The 21,163-nt window shown below is 48.6% G+C and overlaps 1 long non-coding RNA gene across 2 annotated transcripts; it reads left to right on the forward strand.

Annotated features, from left to right (window-relative positions):
* Positions 1–914: 914 nt before the first annotated feature.
* LOC118176467 lies at positions 915–17,766 on the forward strand. 2 transcript variants are annotated; one of them, XR_004755420.1, is made up of 5 exons: positions 915–995; positions 14,251–14,318; positions 14,660–14,908; positions 15,745–15,880; positions 16,689–17,766. It is a non-coding gene; the product is annotated as an uncharacterized LOC118176467 (long non-coding RNA). The 2 variants fall into 2 exon arrangements; XR_004755419.1 differs by lacking the exon at positions 915–995 and having other exon boundaries at positions 14,206–14,318.
* Positions 17,767–21,163: the final 3,397 nt, after the last annotated feature.

Raw genomic sequence — 21,163 nt, forward strand, 5'->3', positions numbered from 1 at the left:
AGCTGTGAGACTGGGCACAGGTAGCTGCGGGCTGAGCCTGGGGGCCCTGTGGCCCTCCAGAACCACAAAACGCCCCAAAACAGGGAGAAAAACCAATGTGTGGGGGCCAACAACAGTGAAATTAAATGGGGAGCGTGCCGGGAACCCCACTTTGCTTCCCCTGCTGTGGGAGGCGGTGGGCAAGGGGCCAGCTCTGCACGGCCCCTCCGCAGGCACTGGAGAGGCACAGGCTGGGAACGGGGCTGCAGCAAGGCAGGGTGCTGAGAAAACGGGGGAAAAAATAACATTTTTTGGTCATTCCTTCATTAGTTAATGAGGGTCTGGTCTGGGGGATGAGCAAACAGCACTGCTGCGGATCCCTAAATGCGCACCGGTCAGCTCCTTCGCTGAGCTGGTGAGAGAAGGGGTTGTTGCCTCACCAAAATAAAAGGGGATGGGGTGTCAGTCCTGGCATCTCCCCTCCTTGTCCTGAACCTGTGCTCTGAGGGGGGGGACCCGATCTACAGCACCTACACGTGAGCCCCTGTGGGTGCTGCAACAAGGAGATGGGCTGAGGGCAGCGCAGACGGGTGCCCAGCGTTAACAGGGAAAGGTGAGATCGGGGCGAGCAGAAAGGTAAAGTCCTTGGACAGGGGAGCAAGGCTGGAGGTTCGTGCCTCAAACAACAAACGCATCCGTTCTGGGCGAACCCCCCAAAAGCACAGCTCCACGTGTGTGGGCCTGGCTGCTCCCCCCTGGAAACGTGGTCAGTCATTCCTCCTACCTGGGGAAATGTTCAGGGGAACTTGCTAAAGAGCTGCCCTGCCTGCTGCTGAGAGGCTTTTGCTGAGCAACATTGCAGAGTTGAATACAACCACCCAAAAACCGATGATTTATAAGTGAATTTGTCCCTTAATTTGTTGGTGAGAGCTTTGGAGGCAGCTCAGGTGCTCCCAGTTATAAATTTGGTAGAGCTCCTCCTGGGGAGCCCCAGCTCCCTCCTGATGGCGTTGCAGGTAAGGATGGCAGCAGTTTGTAAATGCCTGAAATGCAGATTAACTCCTTAATTTGCTTTGTTTTCTGCCCTTTTAAAGGGAATTGCGTGCTTGCTGCTGTACGGCAGGAGCTGGGTCTGGTCCCCTTGGGGCTGATTTTGTTTTACCACTTTCTCCTTTTTTCTTTTCTGGCAAAGGGGTGTGTGTGAGGGAACCGGCCATACCTCTGATCCTGGCTCCTCTGCTCTCCTCTCTTTGCCCTGAGTTGTTTCACTTTGCTAAAAATGTGCAAAGATTTGGGAGGGAATAAACTGAAAAACAACTAATGTCGTTTCTTAAAATCGCCAATAGCCCCTGTGGCTAAGGCAATAGGGGACCCTGAGAACAAAGTCTCATTAAATGATGGGAGCAGTTCTTTTAATAGAAAATGCCTTTGTAAAGCCCTGTAAGAGCAGTAACACCTGTGGCTCATGCTCTGTTTCTCTGGGGTAGGGGCATTTCTGGGTTTGGTTTTAGTTTCTCCTCTCCTTTGAGCAGTTTAGCAAATGGTGCGACTTCGCTTACACTCGGGCTGCTGAAAATATTTAAGCTCTGTTGAAAGAGTAGCTGCTTTGCAAGTATAAATTATGAGAGCTCCGTGAATTCCGGTATTAAATTAGACATTTTCTCAACTGTTTGTCCTATTACCCACCTCTCAGACAGAAAGGCATCGCGCGCTGCCCCGGCCCCCTCCCCCTGCATTTCACCGCCAGATATTTGCGAGTTCATTAGTTCACAGGGGTGAGCAATACATCATCGAGCGTTTCTTAATAGTCATCCATTTCAGGACTAATTCTCATCTAAAATGAGCTTTCATTGCATTAAATAAAACTTCAGGTAATTCAGAGAATAATATTTCTCTAACGCTCAAGACCCAGTGAAAGTCTCCAGCCAAGTCGATTCTGTCTAATCATGAGAAGCTGTAGATAAGCAGTAGCAGCTTATGTGTGCCCTCCTTTTATTTTTATTTTTATTTTTATTTTTATTTTTTTCCTTTATTTCTATTTATTTTAGCAGTGTATCTCGAGCTGTTCTGGCTGGCTGCTTGCTGTGTGGTTCCTTCCCAGCCCTGAGGTGCTCTCTCCAGCCGGGCTGCAGGGGCTGGGGCAGCTTGGGGAGCCCCCAGCCAGACACCCCACGGGTGGGGAGCCAGCTCCTTCGCCCTTAGCACTGCCCAGCAGAGACTTATTGCCAATAAAGGGTGTGATTAACGTGTATTATCCTCATCAACTTCCCTGATCTGCCTCGGACAGCCCTCTCCAAGCAGCCAGTGGTCAGCGATCGCATCCTCGCGTGGCAGCGTTAATTACAAGGGGAGCTGCGGGTGGGCACCTGTCCCGGGGAGCCCCTTCCTCCTGGCGCCGTGCGAGCAGCAGGCTTCTCGAAGGGGCTCTCCCACCACGACACAATCCTTGGTAAATACATTTTTCTAACGACTACTGGGTCGTAATGAGATTTTTCAGGTCGTTTCTGCTGTCGGAGCGCTCCTGCCCGGCCCACCTCCCTGCTCTGAGTGCTCCTTCGTGTTCATCATTTGGAGGTGTGTTGTTTGCCCCCTCTATATTTTTCTCTCCCTAATGCTGTAGCCAAAACTGAAATGAGAATTCAGCAAAAATAGCACACAAGACAAATACATAGAGGCGTGTACCTCTGACTTACAGCCCAGCGCGAGCTTTTATGGTGGTTACTTATTCTCAGAAAATTGATGAAGCTTAAAGCAGAAGCTAAACTTTTAGCCAATATATAGGTGGAATAATATTAAATTCCTGTATTAAAGATCACCATTAACCTGTTTGTTTTTTACTGGGCTAACAGTAAACACAATGGGCTGTGAACAGCGCATTTAATTATTTCAATGAATATTCATAACATACAGGACCTTGGGAGCAAATAAAGACAGGAGAATTTTTCACAGCGTCTGGGAGCTTGATATGAAAACAAAACAAAACAGCCTTAAATTCAGAGTGAGCAAAGGGGAATATGCTTGCTCTGAAAACCTCTAGTTCTGCAGTTGCTCTGTGTATGTCTAGGAGAGGAATGCACCTCTTAAGCAACTTGCTGGTGCATCTCTAGCTGTAGGTGGACACTGGTATGTTCGGATAATTTTGGTCTTGAATAGTTGAAGCCTTTGGAGCTGGGTTCTGCGGCACCACAGTGTGCATGGGCAGCGAGGTGCCAAGAGCTCCTCTCTTTCCCCAGGCACCAGCCCCTTTCTTTCTACATTTTCATGCTGTGCAATCACTCCAAGGGGGTTTCCTGCATGTGCCAGACGCTTCGGGCACTGGTGAAATTGGGTGTTGTACAGGGACTACACGGAGACCTGCTCGCGGACAGGCCATGAGAGGTGCCAAGGCAGGGAATGAAGTCCTCTGTCCTACACCATGCGTAATGGCACGTGTACATTTAACTGGTACAGGCAGGTATGTGCTACCCAGCTCTCAGTACGGACAATAGGACTGGGTGCCATAAAGGGCAGTGTGACTTGTGAATTAAGAGACTTGGTAACTTGTAGGACGATGGCTTAAAATGACTTTATTTTATGGCTAGTTTCTGCCATCTGAGTGATGTTGCATGTATTGGTTGTATTTATAACTTAATAGCTTTTCTCAATTTTATTATACTTTTTATGATACTTGTGGCTTTATGGTACTTCATAATTTTTCTGGGATTCATTAAAGCAGCTGCGGGCGGAGCTCCTGGCGCTGCCGGGGGAAGGCAGCCCTGCTCCGGGCACGCGGCGAGGCCTCGGTCCTGGCGTGCTTTGGTGCTGGCCTGTACCAGCAGCAAGGGAAAAGCATCTATTTAGGTTTAATGTTACACCAAAATAGCTGCTCTGGGCCCTCAGTGTATCTGGAACATGGTCTCCTGTCCCAGCAAGGTGTGCTGGCAGCCGGACGGCGTTTCTTACCCTCCTGGGTACTCCCCAGCTCCTTATGTTCATGGCAGGGTTAGGGAGACTTGTTCTTTTTCTGAGCTGGTTAAAGCAGCTGCTCCTTCCCAGAGGTGGGGAGGCCTTGCATTTGAAGCAAAGGTGTGTTTTGGCAGCTAGGGTTTGGTGTCCACAGAACTGTGCCGAGTTTTCCTCAGCTGTCGACCATGCTCCCACATGGATTTGCTGCATGTTTGCAGTTCTTCCAAGGTGGGTTTCTTCAAAAAATTGTAGTCTCTAGGACAAAAATAGCAGCATCTTGTCATTCCTTTTTTTTATTATTATTATTATTACTAATTTTTTAAAGGCAACCAGCATGAGACATCAACATTTTTAAACAAAAATGCTGCTTGTGTTGTCATTGAAATAGGGGACACCCCTGAGGGCAAGTGCCACAAGTTCCCAGTGCCTGGAGCCTGGGCTGTGATCATGCCTGGAACAGCCCTCGAGGAGGGGAAGATGCTTCTCCCGGAGGCAAATCGGGTCACTTGTGTATTCCCTGCAGAGTGGGAAGTGCTGGGATTACTATTTTATTGCATAGTTTAAAACAATTCATTGCCAAATCCCACTTTGGGGAAAACGGGAGATGATGGAGCTGGCTTCCTGAAAAAGGCTGGTGTGATGCACGGCCCCCGTCCCCAGCTGGGGGCCCGGTGGCACCCAACCTCACCGTGCCTCCCTCGCCCTATTTACGATCCGGGCTGATAACGCGCTCCCCAACTCCAAGCCGCCTTCATTACCGGCTGCTGGTCTGCGGGACCGCAATGCATTTATAATTTTTATTGTTATATCTTTTAATTTTATTTTGCTTTCCTTGCTGTCTTGGAGAAGGGAAGATAGGAGTCCATATTTATTACAGAGCAAACGATCTACCTCTGCGAATGTATGTATCAGTTAATTTAATCTCACCAGTTTTATTTAAACTGTTTTTCCTTCCTTTCTTTACTTCCCTCCTCCCAGCTCTCCCCCTTCTTCCTCCTCCTCTTGGTGCAAGGTGATCAGTTTGTTTTAAAAAAAAAAAAAAAAAAAAGCTGGAAAGTAAAACTATCCTGTGCCTTTTATAATCTGTACTGAAAAGGCTTTTTCTGGTTGCTACGGAATAGCTCTGCCTTTCACCGCTTCCGCCCGTGTGCCTCCCGTGGCCCCCAGCCTGATTGACATTTACAAATTACCAAGCTGAGAGTGTTCAATCTTTGACCCGTGTGTTTCTATTCAGCAATGAGTGAGATTTGCAAGCATTTTGTCATATAATTACTGCAAATCCCTTGAAAATTTCCACAACAACGCCTAGATGAATGGTAATTTGTGCAGACAGCCGCTGATGCCTTTACAATGCACTAAGATGCAAAACAGTCTATTTTTTTTTTTTTTTTTACCCTAAGATTTCTGGGGGGAAAAATGTTCTGCATGTGAGCATGCTGTAAAATATTTGGATTGTTAGATTTATTTGCTTACACAGCCTATATTTGTGCTGATTTTATTGTATTGACTGTATGCATTTTTTTCCTCCCATTCTACAGTTTTATTGTGCGTTGGTCATATGCATACATCACCAGCATTGTTCTCCGGGAAATTTATTCCACCTTTCAGCGTGCTCTTGATAGGACTTATTGCATTACTAGTTAAGTGCTGAGATTTGCTACTACAAAGATCTGAAACAGCCCCCTGTAATGTTTATTCGCCAGCCGTGGCTGAGATCGTATGTTTTCGTAACACTTGGCGTGGAGCGCAGCCGCGTCCCCGCAGCCGCCGGGCTCGGGTGCTGCACCCTGGGATGGGCCCAGTGCTCTCCCAGCATCGAGGACCCAGAACGAGGCAGGTGTCAACACCTGTTGAAATCATAATGGGTATTAGTTTGCTGTTATATGTATTTATTATGCCCCTATATCGGCGTGATGGTTGTGCATCCACGTGTTGGGCAAGCATGCCCAAGCGCCCACGTGGTGTTGCCAGCTATGAGCACTGCCCAGAGCTGCTGCCTTCCCCTCCAGCAGCTGCAGCTCGCTGGGACCCACAGGGTGGTGCTGGGGGTGATCGGGGGGCACCTGCTGGTGTCTGCCCCGCTGCGGGATGTGTGGGAGGCTGGGTGGGGAGCCTGTAATAGAGGGAAAGTGTTGGGGTTGTGTGCTGCCTTGAGGGAGGCACTTAGAGCTTGGCCTGGGGGAGTCTGAATTTGTGATCTATATATAGATTTAAAATATATATATTTGTACCAATAATATTTTGATGGATTTTAGGTATAATAATTATATAAAAGTAGTGATGATAATTTGCCTTTAAGCAACACCTCCAATTCATTTGAATAATCTTTTCAGAATTTCATGTACTGATGCTACAGTGAAATATATATATATACACATTTATTTATGTGCATGTAAATACATATACACATTTATATTTATATATATTTGTGCTTGTTTATATACACAGCCTACACACCTGCAGCAATGGTCCTGGTGCCGCAGCTGTGGGAAGCCTCGCAGGTTTTCCTCTTGCAGCGACCTGCGCTCTCTGCCTGGCACGAGACCCATGATATACGTTTCGTTGTTGCTTCTTGAAAACCAAGCAGCCTTGCAAGAATTATAAGAACCAAATTGCCTGTTGCTTGTTATTGCTTTTGTTTCTTTCTTCTGATGGTGGCAGGGTGTCTGGCACAGCCTCTGCTGTGTGCGTGCTGTGTGGCACCGGGCTGCCTGTGCTGGTGGCGGAGCCCATCGTGGGGCTGGTTGTGCCAAGAGGGTGCAGAAGGAGGGGTGCTCACCCCTTTCTGAGCAGGGCTGGGAGTAACTGGGGGTGTACAAACCTGCTGGGCTCTCGGGTGGTCTCTGGAGCCCATGCAGAGCGCTGCTGTGCCGGGGGTTTACAAATAGGTGCTTGCACAGCAGGGCTCTGCTGGGGCTGGGTGGTGCTGGTGGTGAGGTGGGCCAGGCGCAGGATCTGCGGGGAAAAACATCCTCGGAGTCCTACCTGTTATTATTTACTATTACCGTAGTGTTCTGGCCGAGTCAGCCTTGACTGCACTGCAGTATTTTCCCTTTGCTGGGGAATTTCCTCCCTTGTCTTTGCAAGTGCTCCTCCTGCCCCACAGCAAGCGGTGGTGAAATTCGGTGTTGGGCTGCGAGAGCTGTGTGTGCACATTGGTAATGTGTAACTGAGGCAATTTTGGGGGTCACTTCTTAATGTTGAGTCCCAGCTGAGCAGCATGATCGTTCTCCAGGTGATGGAGAGCACCGTTACTGGGAGGTGGCTTTGTCCAGCTGTCCCCTTCCAGTGACCAGGCAGTGTGGATGGCCGGTGGTGGGTGGCGCAGCTCACAGAGGGGCAGCCCCTTCCCATGCGGTTCTGGGGGCTCACCCTCAGCTTCTGGAAATCCTTTTTTGGGCAAAAAAAATAAAATCATGGGATGGGAAGAGACTCATTTGATGTACCTCTCGTGTCCATCTTGAGCAGCTTTGCAAGCACGCAGGCAGCAGTGTGCGCTGGGTCACTGTGATGGATCGGAGGAAGAGTTCAGCGACTGCGGAGTCTGAACAAACCGCTCTTGTCATTAGGCTGGAAATGTAATCTCTGCAAAAGAAGAGGCTATGGTAGACTTAGCAAGATCTGTTCACGTTATGGGAATTTAATGCACCTGGTAGAAACTAACTGCAGGTCATCAGTTTTTATTGGCATAGTGCAGACATGCAGTGTGATGAACTGATCTGGCAAAACATTAACCAAGATAAAAAAAAAAAAATAATAAAAAAAAGAAAAGTCTCAGATCTGTTTTTTTGTCATGGCTATCATTGAAATCAGAGTGAACACCGCTCTTCAGGTACTCGTCTGTTCTTCCCCTGTAATTTTTGCTGCTGTGCTGCTGATGTAGATGGGCTTTTATACAGAGTTTGCAGATAAATTTTTGTCTGACACACATCTAGAACTTATATAGTCACCTACTAATTTAAACCAATTTGCCCTAGGTGATGGGTGAATACACTTGAAAATTAAATGGGTCTGATTTAAGCATCCCTTCTCTGAAGCCAAAGATTATATAATTAAATTAAAAGAAAATGTGTTTTATAATAAACTGTATTTCCTCTTGGCAAAATCCAATTTTGAAACAAGATTGTAATATCATATCAAAAAATGTTTTCCCATGGGTATTACCAGTCTATTTCATTTAATTGTTTTCACCCATCATATTACGAGCTTTCAAAGTAGTGAAATGAGGGTGGCTTCACGAAGAACAAGGGAGAAAGTGGCAGGGAGGGGGGGGCGAAGAGGGTCCCTTCCCACGGGGGGCACCCCGTGAGGCTCAGGCGGGTGCTAAGTGCTGGTGCCAGCGGGCTTGGTGGCACGGTGAGGCTGATGTGGCTGTGTGGCTTGTGCCATGGGCGCCTGGTGCCCATGGGGTTATGGGGTTGTGCATTTTGGGGGACCTGTGACTGGCCCTCAGCATCCCGGGTTTTCCTTCTCCAGCCACGGGCTGGCATACGAGGAAACTTAACGAGCCGTGCGATAAAGATTTTACACTTAAGCAGAAAATATTTAACGCTTTGGGTCTGAACTGCTGGAGCACTCCTTTCCCAGCACGGCCACTGGTGTTTGCACTCGGGGCTGGACAGCACCGAGGTTTCCTGGGGCTGGTAGTGATGTTCCCAGCGAGTGGGGCTGGGGCAGGGCAGAGCCCCCTGGGGGGGACCCCACTGGGTGCCCCTGCCCCGTGCTCACCGTGACACCGAGCATCCAAAGCCCCCATGAGGTGCAGCTCTGTGTGAATGCACAGCACACTTAGAGTGAAATATGAGCCAATTCCACCCGTAATTAATATGCTCATTTTCTCCCATATACGTTTATCCATTCATCTATTGTTCCAGTGTGCTGAGGGCACGGCAAAGGGGGACAGGCACTGCTTTCAGCCTTGCACATCTAATTGAAGCAGCCAGCAGTAATTTGAAGGCAAGGCAAAGGCAGCTTTGATGCTCCTGACTCCACGTTGATTTGGTAACTCCAAAGTTTGGCAAAAAGCTTCCATAAAACTCCAGGAAAAGCTCGAGGTGCCAGTGCCACCCCTGCTGCATCTCTCCAGTCCAAAGCTGACAGCAGGCACGGGGCTGGGACCTCAAACTCCTTTCCACTGCTGCAATTAAAAAAAAATAAAAATCCAGGTTTTCCCCCGCTATTAGGGACAGCCACGTCCCTGTCTCTGAGCTCTGGAGAGGAGTGTGCTTAGCTGCAGCTGGTGATAGCCAGCCCACCCTGCAGTGTGCCCGTGCACCCTGTCCCCATCCTACTCCTCCTGCAAAGCGCCCTTTTGATGGGGGAATGAAATTACACACAGCCAGGGGATGCTTCCACCTTAATAAATCCTCAGCAATTATCAGTTGTCTGCTCTTGGCTGGTCTCTGAGAATAAGGAGGACTTTGTTATCTGTGTTTGGTGTCCCAGCAAAGGGACAGTGGGGACAGCAGCCGGCTGTGGTAGCAGGAACGGTCACAAGTCCCTCATGCCAAGTTGCTCAGTTTTTTTTTTTTGTTTTTTTTTTTTTTTTCTTCCCTGGTTATGATTTTCTAGTGATGGTAACGTGCACGTTTTGTTTTGCCCTATGTGCCTTGGACCGAAGCCTTTGCCTTGACCTTGCGGCACGCGGTCCCGCAGGAGCTGGCGGGGGCGAAGGGGTGTCCACAGGCCAGCAAGGCAGGGCACAATGCTTTTGGGGGTGCCGCGGGCAGCGTGGTGGAGCAGGAACCATCCTAGTGCTTCTCAGTGGTGGCTTTGGTGTCCCCACGGCCGTGTGTGGGACCACACGGTGCCACCCTGCTTCTTTCTCCATCGCGTCCCATCAGACAAATCCCCCTCTCCGCTGCGACAACTTTCCAGGAGTTTCTTGATGCGGCCTCCCCAAAGCCAAAGAGCATCTCCCATCAGTGCTGGCTGCTCCTGGGCACGTGCCGTGAGCTGGAGCCCCCCAAAACCCAAGCCTTGCTTGGGGCCCGCAGGAAGCATCCCTCAGCAGTACGACACTTCCCGGGCTCCACCGCGCTCGGCGGCCTCATTAAATCCGCCAGAGCCTTTATCGGGGACAAAACCGTCGACTTTCTGGGAAAACGTTGATTAAAGCAACAGCGAGCAGGAGTTGAAAGGCTAATATTATCAGTTTTAGCTCGCTGGGGTGGTGTTTGCCCGAGGTAAAACAAGCGATGCTAAGCGCTGCTGCGCCCGGGCGGCAGGGCCGGGGCTGGGGAGGGGGCTTGGGGGGAAGCGTTTTCTGCGGCGTGCAACCGCTGTCAGCCATTTTAGCTTTCTGAATCCTATTTCCCTGGTGCTTCCAAGGGAAGCTTTTGGGGGAGTCCCCAGCTAAAACTGAAATTTGCATTTAAATGGAGTTTTTTTTTTTTTTTTTTTTTTTTTTTTTTTAATGAGCAGGATGCATGGGAGGCTAAGACTATTAGGTTTCCTTGTGGGAGAGTACAGAATTCTCTCACCTTTTACTTCCCACCCCCCTCCCAAGCCCCTTTAATGCACGCTTTAAATTAGACATTAAAAAAAGGAATGGTGCGTCTTTAAGGAGGATATAATCATAAACAAATAAGTCTCGTTGCCCTTGCAGCAGAACTAATCTTCCCTCAGCTGAGCTGTGATATAGATCAGTAACAAGAGCCACGCGCAGGGGGTTCCTTTGAAATGCATAATACCTCCTCGTATAAATTGGAGTTGGTGTGATGGAGCTGTGAGATGACATATTGTGGCATGACCCCTCTCTACTGATTGTGGGTGAACCCTGCAAAGGTAAATCTAACACGGCGCACACATCAGACAATTTCATTTTCATCACCCAGGGACAAAAACATAGCAACAGAATCTTTTCAAATGATAATCTGCATGCTGGGCGGAATATTTCCCCTCCTTCCTTCCTTTTTTTTTTTTTTATGTTCAATTCATGATGTAGGTGAAAGGAATTATAAATTGCTTCCAAAGTTCATTCATTCCCTTCTTCCCTGTCTTTTCCACCTTCTCCTTTTGCTTTTGTTCTCTCTCCCTCTCTACCTTTCTCCTGTCTTTTGTTTCCTTTTCTCTTTCGAGGAAAAAAAAATAGGGAGAAAGTTTGGCATTGTGTGTGTGTATGTGTGTGTGTAACTGATTCATTCTTCTCATCCCCTCGGGGACATTCCAGTAATAATGATTTATAGGAGTGCAAAAATCTATGCTCTCGCTGTTACCAACTAATATCTCTCCTACCCTCCAAAAAGGGAGTTTTCTTGTAGAAAGCTCTCTCCGTATGAAACCTCTCCCCTGCTTCTTTCCACTCCCCCTTTGCCTTCCTGCGTGTTTCCATTCGAGTACCAGGAGCACTCAGCTGGCGTGCACCGTGCCGACCAGGAACACACCGTCCTGTGAAGCCGCATCTCACCTGGAACTGGTTACGACTGACTAAAACGACGCTGTATCTGTCCTTTGTTCTTCTCTCCAAAGGTTTTGTGTTGTGCTCTGCTCTTCGCAGGCTGAGAACAGTTCAGAAAAATCCCCCTTCATGTGCTACCTCTAATTCGCCATAAGCCAGCCCCCACAAATCCGTGTGTCTGCAAGCCTCGCATCTCACACCCGCAGAACTGCCCCAGAGGGGAGCAGGGCTGGCACCAGGGTGCTCGGCGCCCTAATGGCCATGGCTATGGACAGCCCCAGTGCTTGTCTGTGCCTCAGTTTCCCCATCACCATGGTGTAACCCTGAGATATTTCTGGTTTCCTTCCCAAAGCGGCATGAAGCACTTGGCGAGCTCAGGAACTGCAAACAATTTCTGTAGGTGCAGGGAGACCCAGACCCCCCTCAGAAGGGAAAAACCCGCGTGCTGTGCCTCCAACCACTGCTCTTCGTGTAGCCAGGCCTTTCAAGGGACCACCCGGCCCCAGCCAGCACCGCTGGAGCATGAGGCACAGCAGGAAGGCTTAAACCTGAGCCCAGATGAGGGCCATCACGGGCCCCTAATCCCGTCACCGCCTGCGCGTCCCTGATGCCGAGTGACACGGCGATTGTGTGCGCGGGGGAGCGACGCGGAGATGAGTTTGTCGGTTCCACCTAGCGTGATTGCCATCCTCTCCTCACTGAGGAGAGAAGCGAAATTGAAGGAGAAAAGGTCAGAGAGACCTGGTCATCCTCTCCCCTTCTCCCCAGCCGCTCGCTCCTGGGGATGGAAACGAGAGATGACAGCTCCCCGTGCCGCTTGGGATGCGGAGTAAAGCAAAAAGGGAAGCGTCGGAGCAGGGCCGGGCAGTGATGAGCGCCGCCTGTTAGCAACGCGTCTCCGCGGCACAGGGTCCTGGTGATTGTCCCTGGCGTCTGCTAGCACCAAAGTGACAGTGACAAGTTCTTTGACTGGAAAGAGGCCCTGCTACGTCCTCCCTGTCACCACCGCGGGCTGGTGGCACGCCGCCCTCTGCCCAGCGTCCCCATTGATGGCCGTGGGGGGGTGGCTGGGGGAGAGCTTTTTGTTGTCTGTGGCTGCTTTGGTGCAGACGTGTCTCAGTTCAGGCCCAGGAGACTCTCCTGAGAACATTTTTTTTTTTTTCCCATATATTTTTTTATTTTTTTTTCTTTCTTTTCTCCATTCTTGGCAGTTTTTTCCAAGGAGGAGCCACAATGAAACAACCGATCGCCCTCCTCATGATTTCTGTGGGAATCAGCACCCACCTGTTAAATCCCAGGGCCTGTGTTAGCAATCCTCTTTGCCTTGACTCCCCTGAAGATATTTCTCATGTAAAGAGCACCTTACAAAGTGGTGCCGCTGGGGAGAGGCTGCCTGAAGCAGGCGAGGTGAGAGCCTGGTTGCAAAGCAGGACGCAGCAGGATGCGATGGCAGGCAGGGTATTTACATAGCAGTGTATTTACAACTTTTCCCCTTTTCCCCAACCTTCCTGGAATGTCTTTAATAGGCTGCATTTTATTTATTTATTTATTTATTTTTCTCCAAATAAGTGTCAGTTCTCTTTGGGACTTGTGCCGTGTGCATGCCGGAGCCTTGCAGGACGTCGGAGTGCTCTGTGGGCAGGGACCCCCGGGAGCTGCAGAGCCCTCCTCGCCCGGGTGTTGCTATTCCCCTGCTAAGCTGTACCATTAGAGATTTTAAGATAAGGTGCTTTTGTTTCTCAGCTCTGTCTGAGCTACCATCTGAACTGATACGACGGGCCTAAGGCTAGGATGGGAATTTGTTACAAGTTCCCATTTCACCAACGTGTCGCCAGTCAAATAGCCTCCCTCGGCCTGAGCCTATTTACTCTCTCGGGGATCTATTTTTAAAAGTTATTAGCAGATTACTGGTTTTCTATCAACCTCAGGCACCAATCTCCCAGTGACACCATTGTGCTTTAATAAGGTGCGTTTGATAATCCTCGGATAAAGGCAGGGGAGGTGGGGGGAGAGGAGGGACCCTTGCACCGATCCCTCCAAGGGACGTGGGCTAGAAAAGGGTTAAAGACACTCGTGTTTCTAAATGGCTGAACTACTGTATGTTGTAGTTTTCAACTGCAAATCATCTTTAATAGCAGACATCACGGGATGGCTCATTACATTAAGCTATTTTTCATGCTATCTCCTGTAATATCCTTTAATCCAATGCGTTTCAAATCACCTCAGGCTAAAATAAGAGACATAGCGATGTAATAGCCTAGTGTATTAGTGGGTTAATTGCCCTGTTGTACTCTCTAGTAGATATCTCTGGAATGAGTTCTATATTAATTGTAAATTGCTTAATACATTTAACTCCTTGAGCAGCTTGGCCCTGCGCTGGGTCTGCGACGGACACTCAAAGTTGGGGGCTGTGAGCAGAGGCGGCGTGGTGCTGGACACACTTGCCATGCATCGTGTGATGAGCCAGAGACACCTGAAAATGGGGGGAAATCAGCAGCTTTTGGCAGTGGAGAGGTCCGGCTCCAGCCTGCACCTCCCGGCAGCACCATGCTCGTAGCCAGGGCTGGTGGGGAGCCGCCGTGCCCGGAGCCGACAGCACGGCTGTCCCAAGTGGGGCAGCCAGGGATGCTGCAGGCTTGCGGGGGGAGAAGGTTTCAATAATATGTAAGGTTTCATTCTGTCGTCTTGCCGCTGGGGAAGACGAATGAAATGCTCTGCAGTGCTGTCACGGGATGCAGCAGCGGTCACGGACACGCACGGCTTTCAGAGCATCGCCCGTAATGCACAGCAGCTAGTTTTCTGAAATTACTTTTGTAGCACTAGGCAGACGTGACCGCAGATTTGCAGTCACTTTCCTGAAGATTGGAACATAAGTGTCAGCCGGCTGGCAGAGGGTAATGTCACTAATTTCTTTGGATTGCTCCCAGTTTGTGCCAGGAGGGTTGGAAGAAGGAGCAAGCAGAGCAGAGGTTGGAGAGGGCCGTGTCATGCGCAGGTGAGGCATTCCTTATTCATTTCCTCGGGGACGTTCTGTTTACTAGAAGTCCTGACAAAAATGCTGCTGTGAATTTAAAGGGAAGGCACAGAGCAGGAGCACAAAAAGCTCCGTGCTTTGGAAATTCAGGAGAAAGCCGTTCCTGAATTGCCACCTACTGCTTAAACCCAGCTGTGCACAGCAGCAGGGCGGCAAGAACCTACCCTGTGTGCCTGGAAGTCACGGCCACCTGGGCTGCACACCTCAGCACGGTCCCAGTTAGAAAAGTGTACGTATAAAGGCCTCGCATTCGGAGACTTGCTTGGAAATTTAGCCCGAGTAATGCTATTTGTCCCTTGCAGGGTACAGAAGACCAGTGACACAGGCTCCACGTGCTCACTGGGAGGAGGCTGGAGGCAGGCGAGGAAAATCGGCTCTTGCTCAGTTGAAGTCAAGTGGAAACGACCCTGGAAATCAGCATCCTGCACAGCAGCCTCTGCAACAAACGCAGCAAAGCCGAAGGCTGCCTCGCTCCGGTCCCGCTTAGGCAATTCCGTGGGAAGGTAACGGCACTGACTCCAGCGGAACGGCTCCCGATTTATGGCTGGCAGGTGAGGAGGAGCCAGGCACACAGGTGATGCTTCTCCAGCGCTCCCTCGCCCGTTAGTGGCTCCTTGCATTTCTACAAATACCCAGCGTGGGCTAAAAGAAATGTCATCCCTCTGTTTTGAAACGTAATATAAAGATATCTGAGAGATATCTGAATGCAGTGCTCTAACTCGTAGAGGAATGTTTCTGTGAACGCGGGGAGCCGGTCGTTCTTTGCAGGAAAGACACCCCGTGCTTGGGGTGCTGGAAAGGAATCCATCAAGTCATTCTCTATCTATAAAATAGGTGGTAATGCAATCTGAGCTTAATTTTGATGGCACGCTGTACTTCATAACAGTGACAACACCTTAAAAAATGTAATGAAAGGGCCTGATTTATTACTGAAATAATCCATTTAGCACTCCAATAAATAAAGGGAAAAAATACAACCAATGTTTCGGGAGAAGGGAAAAAAAGTGAGAGAAAAATTGCAGTGCATAGCAGTTTTCTGTACATGCATCCAGAGACTGTGGCCACATGTGTATGGGTTGATTATGTTTTTGAAGACAAACATCAATTCAAAGCTAGATTTGGGGCCTAGGCCCCGTGTCCACTCCGTATTTATGTCTAAAATATCGGCCTTGTGGCTCAGTGCCACAAGGACTGGTTTTGACTGGCAAGGGGGAGGAGAAGGGGAGGAGGAAACCCTAATGTTCAGCCTTGCAAATATTTGATTTTGAATATGCTCTCGTAGCAGTTATTAAGTGCAAAGCAAACATATTTTCCCCTCATGCCAAATTTGTTTTAATAACACGACGTTACTTCTGCAAATGTCAGCTCCAGCCTCTCTGCGTTTCAGTGGCACTCGGCCCGTGGTGAAGACTGGCATGTTTTATACTCCCTCCACATTGCTTCTATTAATCTGTTTAATATGCTGGCGGCGGCGATGACAGCAGAGGCAATAAAACCCGCGCGTGGCCGCTGTTTGTGCTCAGGTACGGCGTCCTGAGCGGCACGCTGCGGCGAGGAGCTGCCGTCTCTGTGCGCGGGGAGAAAAACTTTGTTCGGCAGGACGAGCTGGCCGAGAAGGGCGCTGGGCTCCGTTGCCAAAAGCCCAAAGGCCACGTTGGGCCAAGAGCAGGGAGGACGCAGCAGTGGTTGGCGTTGCCTCAGGAAGGGTTTTGGGGCTGAGCGTGCCCCGTAAAGGGGAGCTGGGGGGCTTTAGGGGATGAAGCAGCCTCCAGGGTGGCCGCATTCTGCACCCCATGGCGAGCGGGGCCCTGCACGTCCCCAGCATTGTGGGCAGCACTAAGCCACAGCTCGGTGGCATCGTTCTTGTTCCTGCCAAGCTGGTGGCAGGCGGAGAGGCTCTGGCTGAACCCCAGCCCGTAGGGAGACGTCGCGTCCCCACCTCCCTCTGTGCATCAGCTGTGCACAGCCTCTCCAATCATTGAACTGAATAGGGAGAAAAATTAAGAGAGAAAAAAAAGCCAATTCCTGCTGTATGGTCCACTTTTTTATTATTTTTTTTTTGGCTGTGTGGCCTCAGAGCAGCCTCCACCGATGGCTTCGTCCCTCACACCCGTGCCAGGGCAGCCGAGGCCGGAGGAATGGCTGCGCCCCGTGCCGGCCCGGCGCTAATTGGCATGTTTGTTTGGCAATAAGTGATTCCTGCCTGGCGTGGGGCGGATTGTTTTTCACACCATTAAATGAAGTTCTGCTGTATTGATCCCTGTTTTTCCAATTTGAAGCCTGAAAAGTGATGAAGACATTTTCTTGTTTTCTCATGTACTTTTCCCCCAGTTCATTTAGGTGACCTGTCTTTAGTTCCTTGCTCTGCTCGCTGTAATTGCTTCTTCAGAGTGATGCTGCACTGTGAGCGCCGTACGGCAGCCCGGGTATGTTTTTATGGAAGGATGAAGGAAGGCGAGGTTGAAGTCATCAACCAATATTAACTGTGGAAGGTTTGTCACAAATGACATCTCAATAGCGGTGTGTCTCTGCCTGCTGCTGGAGCCTCAGTAAAACAGTGCTGAGGACGAGGGCAGGACTGCGGGACAGCTTTGTCTCTCCAGCCTGCTTAATATTTTGCTTAGGAGCTGGAAACGCTGTGGAACATTATTTTACCTTGGGCACAGACATCATTTGTGTTCTCTGTACCTTTGGGAAAAATTTAAATACGTGGATGTTTGCGTGAGGTTTTGCCAGGGACCTGTTTTTGTTCAGCACTAACATCTGGGGGGAAGGAACTTTTTCCGGGAGAGACCAATAGGGTGGGTGCTGAGCTTACGGTTACGTGGCAAGTTTAATTATGGAGGGAGCAATGGTTGCTCCAATGCAGCCTCACCTGCGGCAAATCAATGCATGAGGTCTAACCCAAGTGTCTATACATGGGGAAGCTCTAGGTTTCTTTGGCAGGCTCCAGACATGCAGCCTTTACTGACGGCAGCAGCCCCAGTCCAGCAGAGCCTGGGGAGATGAAGCAAGGCTGGGATTTTTGCCCATATGCCTGAGCTCTGAAGCGGGCAGGGAGTCCTGAGACCCCCCCCAGTGCACCAGGAGCTTTCTGCTCACGGTTGTTTTGAGCTGAGGGGTCAGCAGCGTGGAGTTGGTCCTGAGCCTGGAAATCATCCTGGTGAGAGCAGGGTCCAGAGCCCACGGGTGACCTGGGTGCGGGAGGGCAGCCGTGCTCGGGGCCTCTGCAGAGTCTGTGCGACAGAGCCCATCTCGATGTGCACTTATGAGGGAGATGATTAATCTATTTGTTTTGCATTGCTGCTATTATTATTTTGCGCATAAGCCTGAATTATGTAAGAACTTTCCTGCAGAAATTGGGTTTGCGGGCTGCAAGCACAAAAAGAAGAAAATTCTTTCTCTAAAATATTTCTAGCTATACGGGTAGGGAGTGCTGGGCTTTTGGGGGCAGGATCTCTCCTTTGTGCTCTTGGCATCTACTGTCGTGAGGTCCCTGCTCCTAACCAGCGTTGCGAGGTGTTGTTACAATACCAAATAATCTATAAAATAGACAAGAGATAGGGAAAGGAATGCAGTAGAAAAGGAAACTTTTGCCAATATATTATTCCAAGAATAGCAAAAAAAATCCATTGTGCAGTTTGAGAACATGATGCCACGCAGACATGCGAGGGCAAATCTTGGAAATAATGTCCCTTGGATCTGAATGACATGGTGCATTTCAAAAAGGCAACTGCACTAGGCACAGTAAGTAGCAGAAAATACACGGACAAGGAGGATTTCATAGTTTCTTTTCTCTCCAATTGTAAAATCCTCAGAAAGAGGGTAAAAATTAGGAAAGGGGGTAACTTATAGCAATAAGTGATCTGTTCATCACCTACATGATAGGAGAGGTTTATTTTATTTTTTTTTAATTGTAAACTACCTTATGACAATTGGTGATAAAAGAGCTAAGCCTTTCACAAATGCATTTTAATAAAACACTGTATGACCTCATAGATATGCATAGGATTTAGAAATAACATGGATTTTAATGAAGGTACTTGAAAGGTATGGTGCCATATTGCGATTTTATGGAAGATCTTAGATTAATGAAATTAAACGTGAACTGCATTGTTTAGATGATGAACTTAAGGTCATATCTGCAGCATTTGAAAGAGAAACCTTGAGTGGAGGGTGTAGAATCATTGATTTAGACCCTGGTAGACAGCTGAATAGCAAGCATTGAAGCATGAAGGTAAATTCCCATATTTCATTGTTAGAAGGTTAGCTGGTGGCTGCCAGCTTTTCAGTGATAATCACCAACCAATTCCACCCTGTTTCAAAAAAGATTTTGCCTTTGTGTGCTAAGACACTTTTAAAAACCATTACTGTTCAAAGCAGGGGCACACTGTTTAAAGAGAAGCTATTTCTGCAAAATATAGGATAGCAATGAGTTGATGCTGTCCTTGGATAGCGATGCTATTAAGTTCATTAGGATCATCATCCATTTAAAATGCTTATAAGGAGAATTTAGACTGTTTGCTGTAGACGCCAGAGGCACCTCCTACTGCAAGTCATAACTACATGTCACCAGTAATTAGCTCTTTCCTTCCTTAGGATGGTTTATAAGACAATGGCCCTTTCAGGTTTAAGTACCGTTTTCCTGCCCAGACACACACATGCACACACACACAGAGGGGATGAATGCGTGCACGTGCACATGTGTTAAACTAATAGACATGAATTTGTACAACAGGAAAATTGCAAGGAATGAAATCCTCAGGCCTTAAGAATAAGTGATAATGGAATGATACTGCCAATTACTGTTTGAGAACAGTGTTGTCACAGGGAGCAGCTCATGGAGATGGAAGGATGAGGGGAGGAGAAAAGGTTCCCTTTTGACAGTTTGCTGTTAAAGGGAATTTGTCAAGGATGTTAAAATGAGATCTAACTGGGCCAGATCCTCAGATGACATAAATCAGCCTGTAGATTTCAAACCACGAGCTGGTCACATACTCCTCTTTGTTCTTCCTTCATCTTTATTATCTGCATCATAACACTGCCTGTGAGCTGCAATGATGCTTTGAGCTCCATTGTCTTAGCACTGTACAAATACAGTAAGAGAAGGTATTTCCCTGCTTTCACCTGCTCTGGGGAGTGCCTTTTATTACTTGTAACATCCACAGGTTTTACAAATCTTACGTAATTGTGGGAGATGGGGACCTCGTCTAGACTAGGATTTGGGCCTGTTAGTACCTGTTAGATCTGTGTGAACTGACCTGTTTTCAGTGTGGGCAGGGTGAGCTGCTTTCCACTATGGCAAAGTGATGGAGTTGCCTTTAATGAGTGCTGTCGCATGCCAGAGGGAGAACATTGAGGTGGGAACCCATCACGCTGCACCCAGCCCTGCTCACAGCAATACGGCACTGTTCGGAGGCAATGGCTAGCTTCAGGATCAGCTGTGTACCTCTCATGGGCAGATGAGAGGGCAAAACCAAAGAGGATCCTTATGAAAAGATCCTGCAGTTCCATGTACAATCTCTTCCAGCTTGATTTTTTTTGGCAAGCTGAGCTAAACTCTGCCACAACATGAAAACTGTCTGAAAGCTGCCAGTAAGGAAATTAGGCAAGAAATAATGTTAGATAATGGTTGTAAATGCATTATGATCATTCCTTTCATTAGAAACTTCCTTGTTTTCTCCCTGACGTACACCAGAAACAGCTTGCATGTGATTTATTTGTGTGTGTTTGGGGAGGAGAGGCAAAGGGAATAAGTCTAAGCCATTAGGCGTTTAAAAAGGCAGTTGGGAGATTTAGGGACATGATGCTTATTAAAATAAATAGAAGCTGTGTGTCTAAATCCCCTGGTCATCCTTGAAAATCATGTCCCTCGTATTTATCTGGCAGTCAGCTCCAAATAGAGCACTGCCTATTGCATCTCCAGCGTGCACCTCAGTGCAGCTGGACATTAAAACCAGCTGATGCGGGATCATAAGGGGGCCAAACCCAGCTGTATGCCATCTACTGCCTAATGTTCTGAGTAAGGAGAGAATATAATGGTATAGAGCATCTTTCTGGGAAGCTCGCTACAGAAAAAAGCCCGAGTCCCCCAGGTGTTAAGGGCAGCTGGCTCCCTCTCCCCTGCCCAGAGGCCTCAGCTATGTGCAGGGCTGGGTTTCAGACAGACTCGTCCCGTGCTGTCCAGTTCTGCGGAGCGGATTTGCTGTGCTTTTAATAGATTTATGACTATTCCCGTTGTAAATCTTCCAACAAATATTTTTTCATTTTTAAAAGAAACTATTGGCATTGGCCACTTCAGCAATGCTGACCCATTAAGCCTAAACAGGGAAGTTAGGGCGTGTTAAATATCAATTGATTATAAAACCCATATTAATTGACGTTTAGCAGCCCCACTAATGGAGAGGAGCTCATTACATAGCAGTTAACCCTCAATGTATATATATTAAATAATCAATTAGTATTTATTTAACATACAATAACTTCCCTATTAGGGCTGAATTAAAAGCCTCTTTATGGAGGCCCCGCAGAAGGCGCTGCACTGTGCTAACCTGAAGCCAGGCATTTGCATTAACAGCGTGAATCTTGGGTACCTCCGGTGCCCCCAAGACCCTTTAACGTGGTAGGTGATAATCTAGAAGGGCAGTGCTCGTTACCATCAGCTGGCCCTAGGAAGGGGCCTCAGCCCTGGAGCTGTGTGATGGAGCACGGAAGAAGCGTGGTGCATGTGTCTGTTAAACACAGCCGTGGCAAGAACAAACAAAGCTCCTGCCGGCTCTCCTGCAGCACAACGTGTTCTGCAGGCA

This window comes from Oxyura jamaicensis, chromosome 19 (assembly GCF_011077185.1).
Source record: "Oxyura jamaicensis isolate SHBP4307 breed ruddy duck chromosome 19, BPBGC_Ojam_1.0, whole genome shotgun sequence".
NCBI classification, from domain to species: domain Eukaryota; kingdom Metazoa; phylum Chordata; class Aves; order Anseriformes; family Anatidae; genus Oxyura; species Oxyura jamaicensis.